General features: G+C 27.8%; 1 protein-coding gene across 1 annotated transcript in view; it reads left to right on the forward strand.

Moving 5' to 3' along the window:
* Positions 1-7901: 7901 nt before the first annotated feature.
* LOC117177649 overlaps positions 7902-14103 on the forward strand; it is a 32325-nt gene continuing 26123 nt past the window's right edge. The window contains exon 1 of the mRNA XM_033368448.1: positions 7902-7977. The gene's annotated coding sequence lies outside the window, so the exon portion shown is untranslated. The remainder of the gene's footprint in view (positions 7978-14103) is intronic.

Consider the following 14103-nt stretch of genomic DNA (forward strand, 5'->3'; position numbering starts at 1 on the left):
CTATACTGGCGTTATCTCGAGAAGCTATGCTGGGGCAGTGCGCAAATGTAACGCTCCAATCGATTAGCCGCTATCTACAACAGCGGTACTGGCGCGTTCTAGTGAATCTAGTAAAATCTATTAGATCTAGATGCGACCTAGATTGCAAATTTAATACTTATTTTTATAACTAAATCATTCCTGACATAAAAGCACTATGAGCTACATTGAGAATATTAACAAATTCCAGATTTTTGTAAGAAAAAAATAGCTCGTATGTGTTTTTTTGACAGAATATTTCCAAATTTTATTGATAAAAAAGAAAATGTCAATTGTAAGTGTTTTGGAAACAGGAGCCAACCTCAAAATTGAATTCTCATTTTGCTCCATAAATATTAGAGTTACAAATTTTTAAAATCATTAGGGCCTATTCCTACATTGAATAAAATTTTTATTCTAGGTGAAAAATTGTTTAATTTCAATAGTTTTTATGTGAGACGTTTGTTTTCAAATGCTGGGGTTAGAATAAAAAAATCACGTTATACAAAAACTATTCGAATTAGCCAATGTTCTACTCCGAATAAAGATTTAATTGAAAAGAGCACTGAGCCCTGATTATCTAAAAAATATGTAATTCTAGTATTTATGGAGTAAAATGAGAAAATCCAGTTTTGAGGTTGGGTCTTGATTCCAACGCCCTTACGTCGAAAAAGGATTTGGAAAACTTCAAACCTTGTGGTCGCGAAACGAAAAGTATTCACACTGAATGGCGGCCTGGCAAACATCTGATTCTTGCCATCCTGTTCCGGTCACTGTTGCCAACTTTTTTGGTAGCAGTTTTGAAATTGCATTGCATGATGAAAGATGAGTGCTGTTGGTAGCACTGCATAATATTTGAGGTTAGGAAATATGTCATTTTAATGTAGATGAGTACTGTATACATGTCATACGAAAAGGAAAATTACTTTCCTAGAAAACCTATTGATGAAATGTCTTTATTCAGCAATAATTTTTTATACAGGGTGGAGACGCTGGGGCTTACATACATGGCGAGTTGAATGCTACTGAAATTCCACAGCAGCAGGGGAGAAGCCATTATACAGGGGTATTTTCATATTTCGCGCCTTTAAAGTTGCATTCGGATCGGCGATTCGGCCAAGGCCGTGCATCTTCGGATCAAGTTTATCATAGTTTCCATGGTTGCGTTCGAAACTTCAAGCGGTTATGTTCAGACTCACCTGTTTTCCCTAATCGTTGTCAGTAAATGTAGACTATGTTAATTTAAAGTTTACGCATGTAATATTTCATTCACTTTATTTAAAACATATCCCGTCTATTCATAACAGACCTTTTTTATGCAGTAAAAATAAGCGTTAAACACCATTCACTCTTCGCTCACTGGAAGCATAGAATATTATTACTGTTTTATAGTATTTGTCACTTAGCAGCCATTCTATAATGTTATTGGCACAGAAAAAAATGACGTTTACTTCTCAGTTTACATGTCTCACTTCATTATAGATAAACACTTTTATTATTTGTAATTACTATATAACATAACCTATATTGTTTTGACACTTGTATCCGTTTGAAGTTTCGAACGCAATCATGGAAACTGTTATAAACTCGATCCGAAGATGCACGGACTTGACCGAATGGCCGAATGAAACTTTGAAGGCGCGAAATATGAAAATACCCCTGTATAATCGCTTCTCCTCTGCTGTTGTGCAATTCGGGTAGCATTCAACTCGCCATGTATGCAAGCCCCAGCGTGTCCACCCTGTATTAGCTTTATCTTTAATTCAATAGTTTACCAAAAAACAATGTATAGTTCGTCAGATCAATCGATATTCAGTGATGAATTAAATGAACAAATCTGCGCTATGAGACAGCACTGAAAACACAGGCAACTTTATTTCTTCTATTTCCTTTGATTTGAGCGCTTCAATAAATGTCATTTGTTATCTTTTATTAATTAGTTATTAAATGACGCCTTCTTTTTCAAAGTCCAAATAGAAGTACTTTCCAGAGCCAAGCTAGACTTTACACGGAATTTGTATTTTAATGTGGTGTGAAATTCGGGCTAGCGACATTAGTGGGTCTACTTAGAACTGCGTGATGGATTTTTCTATCTAGTAGGTATAGATAGCGCCAAAATAGCGCCAATCTAATTCGGCGTGAACAGACAGCCACGAACAATCCACTACCTTCTTATAAAATTTAAAGGAGGGATGTTACACATTCTGGTGCATTTTTATTTTAAAAAAATGAAAAAAATTTTAAATTCAAACAAATCCCACTACGGAACAGAAAATTTTTTGAATCCAACGAATAAAGTTAAACCGTGCTAAATTCATTTGTCGATGAAATTAAGGATTCTTAAAAAATCGTCTTTTCTCGCTTTTTACACCTATTTCAGTGAGAAAAATTAAAGTTCTGACATTTCTACCCAAAAATGAGATATTTCAATGTATTCAAATGTTTCAAAATTGAAAACAATTTAAACTTAATTCATAAATTATACTGAAAAAATATTTCATTTTTTTTAGTAATTCGATTGTAATTTATATAGTATTTGGACAATATTACAAATGTTATTTTTTCTGTTCACTAGTTTTCTTTTTTTTTTAAACAAGTGAAAGGATTATAGATTTTAGATGATTTTCTTAACGAATTATGAACCTAATTCATTAATAAACGCAGAAAAATCTAAACAGTGCTAATTCCATTGCCATTTCCATTAGATTATTACATGCAAATGAAGTGCCCTGAATTTTTCACACAGCGGTTATTAAACTCACCCATCGACTTATAGGAATCTATATATAGATTCCAACATATAGAAAAAATATAAGAATCACTTGTGAATTGTTCCTTTAGAAAGATTTGTTTTTTCTTTAAAATTGGTTTGATTGGATGTTAGCACCGTTCAGCGTTCCCCGCTTCAATTCTTTACGAAAACTGCATGTCCGAAAGTAAAAATTAAAATCCTTAACATAATTTCCTGTTGCGAAGTGAACTTAAAATTAAAATTATATTTCTTTATAGAAATGTACTGTGCCAATTGTCAAAATGATAATTCTTCACTCAAATTTCCTGTACCAAATTCAATATTATAATTTTTTACTGAAATTCCTTGTCCGAGCTTAGAATTCAAGCAATAAAATATATTTATAAACTTTTAAATGGCATATCAGTAGATTCGAGTGAAAAATCCCGGTCACTAAATCAAATTCCCGCTCATTTCCCGGTTTTCCTGTCAGGTAGACACTCTGATAATATACCTTCAACAAGCGGGTATATTATATTTTCACTGCCATTATTTATTACGAATTATATAATTAAAAACCTTGAGAATTTATAGCTGAAACCACATGACAGAATACATATAATTTTTTACTCAAACTCGAATTTTAAAATTAAGGAAATATTAAATGATTGAAAATGCCATTATAGCAGGGTGTCAAAAGAAATTTCGTTTTCAAATTTTCGGCGAATTGCCGGATTTCCCGGATCAAAATGAACTTTTTTCCAATTTTCTGTTGTTATATATAGTTTCTCCATTTCGGACGTTCTTCTTAGTTCCAAAAGTACCAACAGATACAAGACAAGTTGAAAAAATTTATATTCTTTTGAACTTATAGTTAGTAATAAGACTTTCATTATTTCTAAATCAACATTTAAGACAGGGCGAGAGGAACGTTTAAAAATTGTTACGACTTATTTGTTCCAATTTGAGATCTTGTTCAAATCTCATACAAGAAAAGTAAAATTTGTAAAAGAAGAGTCGAATAAAAAATTCTCCAGAATTAATAAATACTTTGATGATTGCAAAAACACGAAAAAAATTTATTAGAAGAATGTATAATCGTTGAAATTTCAAACTGCTAAATTTAAACTTTAAACGTTATAATTGTTTTATTTTGTTGAATTTTCAACTTGTAATGAACATTTTTAATGTTGATGTATAAATAACTATGAAACAATTACTGATACCTATCGAATTTAATTCAAAATAATATAAATTTTAATTCAAAAGGTGACTGGTCATTCTATAACCAGAAGTCTTTCAACTGCTCCATTTATAAAAGTTAAAAATTTCAAAACGCGACATTTCACGGCATTGCATTCAATATTGCTTAGAATGTTTATAGTATCCATTTTATACATGTGAATTATTCAGTGTTTAAATAAAAATTAATTCAATGATTAAACTTAAAAATTCAGAAAAATATCCTTTAACTAGTTTAATTTTCAATTTATTTTGTATTTGAGTACTTTTAATGACAAAACTGTTAGCTTTTAGCGTTCAAATTTTGTAATTTTAATGTCTACAAAATTTCATTGTGATCCAAGAATAAACCGTCAAATTACAAGGATTTTGTTCTTTTTCCATTGCATCAGACCACTGTAAAAGCTTGGGACCATAATACGATCCAAAATTTACTAGAAATCGTGAAATGTTCTTTTTCCTAAATGCCATGTTTATAATATATAATATATAATATAAAATTCGAAATCGTAAATAGGAGGCAGTAATTAACGGTTATCCCTTATTGTATTCGCATAGTGTCCCTTTGTGCCATGCAAAGAAAGAAAAACTAAAAAAAAAACAGAAAGATAGGCATTAAATTTGTTGCAATTCGGATTCCACGTTAAATTTTCCATTTGAATGTCACAGAGTAATTAAAATTGTATTTTTAGCAGCGTTACAAGTTTAAAAAAATGTCATAACTTCTGCTGAAGGCGGCTTCAAGCACATCCATATTCGCTTATGAAGTAAGCTGCTACTGAAAGAAGATGCGCTTGAAGTCGCCTTCAGCCAGTGTTATTGACAGGTATTCTATTTATTTATTTATTTTGAAACTGCAAACAGACTATTGCAATTGCTCTGTGAGATTCTAATAGAAAATTTAACGTAGAATCAGAATTGCAACCAGTTTATGTATCATTTATGCCTATTTAAAAGCTTTTGGCAACGTGGTGCGTCACTTCAAGATGCCGGAATGGGCGCGACAGAAATAGGAATTTGAAATGCGTAATTTTTTATTTTTCAAAAATTAATTTGAAAAAAAGTATTTTCTACATTATACTGTTATTATTAGTGATTTTAAAGCATATGTCCATTGGGCACAAAATTTGGTGACGTCTTCACGACAACGTTACGACATCTTTGCGACAACTTTACGACATCCTATGCCCATGTCGTTAAGGTGTCTTAACGATATCGTAAATAATTACAAAGAATAATTATAAATCATTATAATTGAAATAATTTAGATACATATGTTGTTTCTTTTTTAAATGACAATGCGAGATTACTTTAAGGTTACCTTAGGGTTACATAATAGTTACGCTGTAGTATAACGCTTGCGGACATTCGGTCCGCCAGGGATTCTTGTAGTCCAAACCAAAGAAATGCTAGACGACGAGATTGATAAACGAAATAATTACTAATTCTTAATTTATGAATAAAAAGAAAATAATTATTATGCTATGTTATTACTAAAAATGTGACTGTCAATACAATACGTAATTTCGTACATACAACTTAAACTATTGGAGTGACTGCACACTCGCCTCTATATTTTTAAATGGCCGGGTTTCTGGCGATATTTGAATTTCAGAGTTTGGAAACACGGGGGGATTTCCAACCACGGACATGGCGCCTTCAACACTCGGTCATTTTAGAGATCCTCTACCCAGTGGGCACAAGATTTGGCGACGCCTTTACGACATCGTTACGACATCTTTACGACAACTTTACGACATAATATGTCCATGTCGTTAAGGCGTCTTTACGATATCGTAAATATGTCGTATGATCTAAAGATATCTTTACGATATCGTAAAGACACTGTAACGACATAGACATAGGATGTCGCAAAGTTTTCGTGAAGATGTCGTTACGACATTGCAAAGCCGTCGCCAAATTGTGTCCCACTGGGTAGGTAGAGACGAGACACAAACTCACACACGCTCACACAGACTTCTCATTAAACGTCGCGATTAGTCTGTAACCAGAAGTCATCATAAAGGGCGCAAAAGTTTGATACAGTCAATGCTTCCATTCACTATACGACTCTAGAGGAGAAACTGTCAAACAAAAAATCGAATAGTTAAATTTTTCAGTTAAAAGAATGAATATTTTCAACCAAAATAAAATGATTAAACACATTAGAAAAGTTTACAAGCGAAAAACTGAACCTTAAATTAAAATGATGGATCGTCAACAAAAAATTAATTTTAACCAAATGGGTGGCTTTTCAACCAAGAACATTTTTTTTTGTTGTTAAAAAGGACGATTTTTCAAGAAAGTAGATGAAATTTTTACTAAACAAGATAAATTTTCAACCAAAAATGGAATATTTTCATTTTGATTTACGAAAATTAATTTTCTACTAAAATGGTCAATCTTCAACCAAAAAGATGATTTTTCTACCAAGAAAGTCGACTTGTAAATTAAAAATAAGGTAAATTTCATATTTAAAACCAAAAGGCGGAACAGTAAATTTCTTTAGTAAAAAGTTAATTTTTAAGCGATAATGACGATTTTCCAAGAAAATAGTTCAATTCCAAACTTAAAAAGAAATTATGAAATTTTGTCTACAAAAAAATTAGTTTATAATAAATTGGTTCAACTTCTAACCAAAAAGATAAACTTTTTACCAAAAAAGAAAAATCTCTAAAAAAATGTATGAATTATGAACCAGAAAATTAAATTTCCTACACACAAAAATAAACACGTTTTCAATGAAAATTATCAATCTTTACTCCCGAAAACTGATTTTTTAACCAAACAGTTGAATTTCTAACCATAAAGGCTATTTCCCGACCAAAAAGATTATTTTTCTATCCAAAAGACGAGTTTTCAATACACTAAATAAATTTTCTGTCACAGAAATAAATTTTTAACAAAAATGATTACTCTTTCAACCAACTAAATTAATTTTCAACCGAAATATTGAAATTTTAACTAAAGCAATGAATTTTCAGCTAAGAGAATTAATTTTTTACAAAAAAGAGACTAATATTAAACTAAAACGATAAATTCTCAAAAACGAGCAATAATTTTTTTTAAATAACTTTCGAGAAAATACATTAATCTGCAATCATATGGTTAAATTTTTATCTGGAAAGATAACTTTTAAACCAAATCTTGAATAGATTAAGAAGATTAATTTTCTACCAAAAAGAGACGAATTTTCAAATAGGAAGGTTAAGTTTCAATCATAATCATTAATTTTCTACAAAATACATCAATTTTTAACCAACTCGTTGAATTTTCAACTGAAAAAGGATTAATTTTCAACACTAAAAGGAACGTGGTAATTTTTAGCTATGGAAATTATTTTTAACCATCATACAAGGAATTTCAACAAAATAGTAAAATTTCAACCAAAGAAATAGATTTTTAATCTAGAAAATTAATGCTTTGGCAAAAAAGAGGCATTTTCCACTAAATATGTATATGAATTTTCATCCTAATGTCAAATATATAAATTTTCAATTAAAAAAATTATTTTTCAATCAAACAAAGAACAGGTTTTAATATAAATACCTTAATTTTCAACTAACGACTCAAACTTTTAAACACGAAATGAAATAATCTTTTCCCCAATATTTCTATTTTCATATATTTCATAAAGTTTTGATATCTTTATATTTTATGTTATCTTCTTCTTCATTGTACTTTTTAAATTGTAAAGTTATTGTAAAATTTGGTTTGAAAATCGCGTACTTTTCATCACTTCTGGTTCCGGTTTAATCGCAACTAATCAAAACAGTGGGAGGCTGTGGCAAAACTCTACCTCGAGGATCTCTAGGTTATCTGGCAACCCTGCCGTTGACGTATCACGTCAGCCTGTGATTTGATTCGCAGAATGAAGAATCTCACATTCGTCGCATTTCGTATTGTCGAAGTGGAAGACGCAGTTACTGGCGCTACGAATTTGTTTATTGAATGGATTCTTTGTTAGATATCAAGAATCTTAAAAGGTAAGTTTATTCAATCAAATTAACATTGAGATTAATTATTGACAATAAAAGGCAGAATCATTTTAAAAAATTTCGTGTGATTCGTTGGATTTCACAAAATTATTCTCAATTTATGTAAAACCCATTTCCAGATTTTAACATTTAAAAAATGAACTGCTGTTTCAAGTCGAACGTATAATAATGCATACTAATAGATTTACACGTCCGATTGAATTTTGACAAACTATTTTCAATTTTTAGATAATTTTTAATTTTTTGATCATTTTAAATTGATAGATTCACCATTATAAACGCCTTTATTCAATTTTAAGTCTAATATAAATATTGGTTCAATCTAAGTTATTCCTTTTTTATCTTATTCACTTGAAATATTTTCTTTAATATTTAGGAATATTTGTTTACATCAAATTAGCAATTAGAAATAAAATATTCAAAATGAAACAATTTGAAACTGAATTGTTTGAAAGAGAAAGCCTTCAATATTAATGATTTCCCAGTGCTCATTTTACACTTTAAACGCCATCGTTCCCAATTTTCCTTTTTTCAAACTTTTTATTTGTGAGTGAAAGTGCTGAGTATTAATGTTGAATTTGTTTACAAATTTTAAGCGGAATTTTTTTTGCCATTTTCATTGAGTTTGAAAGCAGAAGATCTTTGTTTTCAAATTTTTGTTAATTGAAAGAGCACTTTCTTGCTAGTGTAATTTTTATTAATTTTAGAAGGATAAATTCTTTTTTTTTAAATTTTTTTCTAAATTCGGAGAGAAACATTTTGTTATTTTTAAGATCTTTATCGAGTTGGAAGGGAGTTAATTTATCGATTGAAACGGCTTCCCTGATTTGTAAATTCAAAAAAAAAAAGGTAAAGAAGATCAAAAAAATTTTCTTCTAATTGAAATCAGTTGTAGCTAAAGATGTGCATTTGGGGTTTTTCGCTTTTCCCTCAGCAAATGCAACAGTTTATAATGTGTAATTGGAAAATATGTCACTTAAAAAATTTTCAATTATAGATTTTTAATTTTTTAAACTTTCATTTGAATTTTAAGATTTTTTAAATTCAGTTTGAAAGACTTAAAGGAATTAAAATTCAGAAGCGCTTAGAATCACAGATTTTTGATGGAAAAAACATTTTTAGTAGATAAATTTAAATATGAATTAAATCATGATTCTTACGATTAAACTAAAGAATTATCAAGAATTAAAAAGGAAATAATAATTGATTTTACAAGACGATTTGGAATTACTTCTCAATTTTAGAATTTCCAGATTTTAACGTTAAAAATTAAACTGTTTTAATTGAGGTCTTATTAGTTAAACAAATTTAAACGTCTGACTGAAACTTTATCAATAAAATATTTAAAAATTTTTAATAAATTCAGAATAATACATTCATAATTGAAGGCTTTTATTCAATTAAACATTATATTTTCGTCTAAACTATTCTATTTTTAATCCATTCAATTTCAAATTTTGCAATTAAGAAAAAGAACAATTATTTATTATTTCAAAATATCCGGCTTTTATTTAAAATCAGTAATTATAAATTTAATATTTAAAACTAAAAAAACCTAAAAGAACGTTACAATTTTAATTGTTCCATGAAAAAAACTACAATTAGTTTGCAAGTCAATTTGTTGAATTTTTATCTCCAAATAACAATTGAAAACCTATTATTCTCAGCTAAAATTCCAGTAAGTTTAAGAAATATTTGGAAGTTTTGAAAAAATATAAAACTAATTAAAAATTTCTAATAATTAAACGAAGTTTCTACGTATACCAACAAAATCCAGCTATTTGTATAAAAATTTCGCCGTAAATAGTCCAAGGCCTAATTTCAAAACAAATGTAGATTTTGACAGATCTAGAGAAAAATTCAAAAGCTTTCAAGAGTTTTGAAAGGCTTCAGAAGAATAAAAAACATTTTATAAAAATATTGGAAATTATTTGTTTGCATCACATTAATTTGCAAAGAATATTTAAAAAGATTTAGAATGATTTACAAAATATTAAAAATGAATTTTGAGAAGCTTAAGATTTAAATTTAAGAATTGTTCAGTTTAAATAAAATTTAATCGTTCTATTTTTAATGTTTCTAGCTTAAAATGCTTAAAATGATATAATTCTGAAATTTTTGAAATGCATTGATTGATTCTCTAATTTTGAACATTGAAAATGATAATGTGGATTTATATTTTTGGATTTAAATCTAAATCTTTGAACTCTATGTTTAATAGCAAAATTTTTTGACTTCAGAGTTCAATTTTTTAAATTTCATTGACAAGTAAATTGAAACCAAATATTTAAAAGTAACAATTTGAAACTGAATTGTTTGACAAAAAAAGGCTTGTATCGTCAAAATTCCGAAGAGCTTTCAAACTTTGAACGTTAAAATGTTAATTGTTCTATTTGTATATATAATATTTGAGCAATTTGAGCAATCACATTAAATTTATAGTTTTTTTCTACTAAAAATTAAAAATCGGAAGTTTTCATTGTACCGAAATCAATTACTTTTTTTCAAAGCTTTTCCACTTTTTGTCCAATTTTCAATTAAACTCAATTAATGCTTAAATATTGTTAACAAAAATGACGGTTTAAACAATTTACTATGATTAATAATAATATTCAATTTAAATAATGCTAGAAAGTTGCGGTTTTATCTGAAATTTCTTCATGTTTGTCCAATTTACAATTAGAGTGAGATGAATAATTAATTAATATTGAAAAATTCAGTTTTTAAATAAGTAAATTTTATTGCTAATGATACTTAATTTGAATAATGCTGGAAAGTTGCAGGTTTTTCTGAAATTTTCAATTTTTTATCCGCTTTTCACTTAGTATGGTAATAATCAATGTAAATTAAACAAAAATAGTTCTTTAATTAATTTATGATTGTTTATAACTGTCTTCTTTTATGTAAGTGAAGAGATGTGCTGGTTTCTTCTTAAATGTTTAACTTCCCTCTGCTCTTTTTAATTGAATAACATTTCTTTTTTAGATTTATCTGCACATTTGTTTTTAAGGATATATAAATATTCTTGAAATTTTTTTAAAAAATTTGAAGATTATACATATGTCAAAAAATATTTTTTTTATTTTTTAGGATATTGCAAAATATATTCTTGACCTTCAAACCTTCTAGATTCTGTTTGGATAATTTTGGAAATCTTTTGAAATGCGGTCTTTTCTAAACTTTTCTACTTTTTATCCCATTTTCATTTAAAATTAAGTTATACTTAATTATTATTAACCAAGTTTCCTATTAGAGTGGGGTGTATAATTAATTAAAATTTAAAAATTAATTCAAAACAAAACTTTCACAATTCATTTACAAACCTCGTCCTACCACCTACTCCTTTATCTTATTCCATTCTATTTTTCTGTCTCTTGTGTAAGATAGCTTGTTTGTCGGAAGTAATTTTTTTATCAGAAAAATGTATTTAAAACAATACAATACTATTTCAAAAATGATTCTTTTTGAGGTTTTTTTATTATTTTTTTTTGTAACTACAAAGTGAAAGCAAAACTAAATATTTATGAAAAAATCATATTTCTAGCATTACTCTGTGAAAAGATAGTTATAAACAATAAATAATTCTCTAAATAAGAATGTTTCTTAACTTGCATTAACTATTACATCACTTAGTAAAAAGTGGAGAAAAACGTAAGAGTTCAGAAAGAACCGCAACTTTCTAGCATTATTGAAATTAAATATTATTAACAATAATCATAAATTGCTTAAACAAGTATTTCTGTTCACAATAATTATGTATCACCTAAGTTTAATTGAAAATTGAGAAAATTTTGAAAAAGCCACAACTTTCTATCTCTATTCTAAGAGAAAAATTCTGAAAACAATGAAAACTATTTAAACAAATTTTGTAGGCATCTTATTGTGAGTATGAAGTTGTATATAATATGCAAGCAAATATTTGCATTAAAAAAACATTAAAAAATCGCAATTAGCACATAAAAATAGCAAAACTCATTCTTTCAGTTATAGAGCTTTTGCAGGACCCTATAAAACAGATTTATGGTGGTGACATGTAAAAAATAATACTTAATCCGTATTCTATAGCTCATTGTGAAGAGAAAAGTTGAGTTTTAATACTTTCAGCTGATGGTAAATCTCTTTGTGTATTTTTTCTTGAGATATAAGTTCACAAAGCTGAAATTGCCAATTTTTTTACCTTATTTGTTTATCTATTGTTGCTCAGTGACTTAAAAATTTAATGCTGAGCATTTCTACAAAAAAAAACTTTGAAATCAGTTAAAAAATACGACCTGTGAGCCCCAGTGGGCACCAAATTTTGCGACGTCTTTACGACCTCTTTACGACAATTTTACGACATCCTATGTCCGTCTCGTTCTAATGTCTTTACGATATTGTAAAGACATCGTCAAATCATGAGATGTTTTTAGGATATCGCAAAGACGCGGGAATACAAAATCGCGTACATCTCTTAAACAAACAAACAAACAAACGATTAAGCTCAAATTTGGTAAAAGTTTTCCTTAGACACCGAAATTTCGGTGCAAACAGCCACAGTCTGAGTTAAAAAAAATTTACATTTTTGCATATTTAAAATAAAAATGTAGAAGCAAGATTCCAAGAAAAATTGAAAATGATTTTGCAATTTGAATTGTTATTTTAAGATAATTCTTAAAAAGATTTGAAAATATTTCTGAAATTGTCAAAAAAGAATCTGGAATATTTTAAAGAAATTTAGAAAAATGTTCAGGATTTTCTACAAATGGTTTGAAAAATTTAATAAATATCTTTTGAAATTAATCAAATTTTTCATGCAGTTCTTAGAAAATCCTCTAAATATTAAAAGAGTGTCTTAAAAGCTTTTAGATTTTTTTGTTGTCAATTTTTGGAAACCTTTTTAAAATCTTTTCAAATATTCTCTTTTAATAATTTTTCAACATGAAAAATCATTTTCTATTTTCGTAGGAATTTAAAAAAAATTTCTTATTCTTTTGAAGCCTTTCACAATTCTTAACAAGCATCTAAATTTTTTATTTTAAATCTGCAAAAATATACATTTTGATTTTAATTAGGCTGTGGCTATTTGCACCCAAATTTTAGTATAAATAGCCGGATTTTGTCGTTACATGTGGGGACTTCGCTTCAATTAGTTGAAATAATTTCAAATTTATAATTAATTTCAAATCTTCTCAAAAGTTAAAATGATTCAAATTTTTTTCTACACATGATAAGGACTTTGAAATAAAATTTGTAAGGTTTTCAAGGAGTTTTAAACTAGTTGAAATGGAAATAATTTATTTTCTTATTAAAAAAAGTGTTTAGTTAGAAAAATTAATTTTTAAATTTTTAATGTCTCTAGCTTAAAATTTAAAGTTTATTTATTGATTTTTTAATTTGGGGCATTCAAAATGGTAACTTGGATTCATATTTTTAGTAATGAATTTAAATGTTTAAACTCTATAATTTATAAAAATTAGAGATTCTAAATTTCGCTGTTTGTCTGCATTTAATTTTAAATTGTTCGATTGAAAAGTGTCAGTACGTAGCTTCCATTTCATACGTGTAAATTAATGAGCAAATGAATATAATATTTTTTAATTAAAAAATTTGTAAACTTCAGTTTTAAATAATTAAATATTCAAGAGTTCTACTTTGAGTGATTTAATTTACAGTTTATTTTTTATTACTTAAAATGGAAAAATGTTTAGCTTTAGAGTTCAACTTTTTAAATTTTATTTACCGGGAAAAATGTTTGCGGACCGGGAAAAGCCGAAAAATGACCGGGAGTTTTGTTCTTCGATTAAAACGGTCATTCTGATATAATTTTTTAAAATAAAAAGAATACTACATTCGTAAACGTAGATTAAAGGTAGTACTAACCAATAAATGAATAGCACCAAATCGAGAAATTTATTAATTAATTTTTACATGCGAAATTGATGATCGAATTTGCCGCTCAATGTAAAAATGTATTTTAATTCATTACGTTTATTCTAAAGATCCTTTAATACAAAAGAGTGAAAACTCCGTGAACAAATTGACTGGTTGGAAGAAAGTCAAACTCTTAATTTTTAAATTAAAATAGTTTTAATAATTAATAGCTCTTGTAAATTCACAACGCAACATAATAAATTA

Source organism: Belonocnema kinseyi, chromosome 1 (genome assembly GCF_010883055.1).
Source record: "Belonocnema kinseyi isolate 2016_QV_RU_SX_M_011 chromosome 1, B_treatae_v1, whole genome shotgun sequence".
Taxonomy (NCBI): Eukaryota; Metazoa; Arthropoda; class Insecta; order Hymenoptera; family Cynipidae; genus Belonocnema; species Belonocnema kinseyi.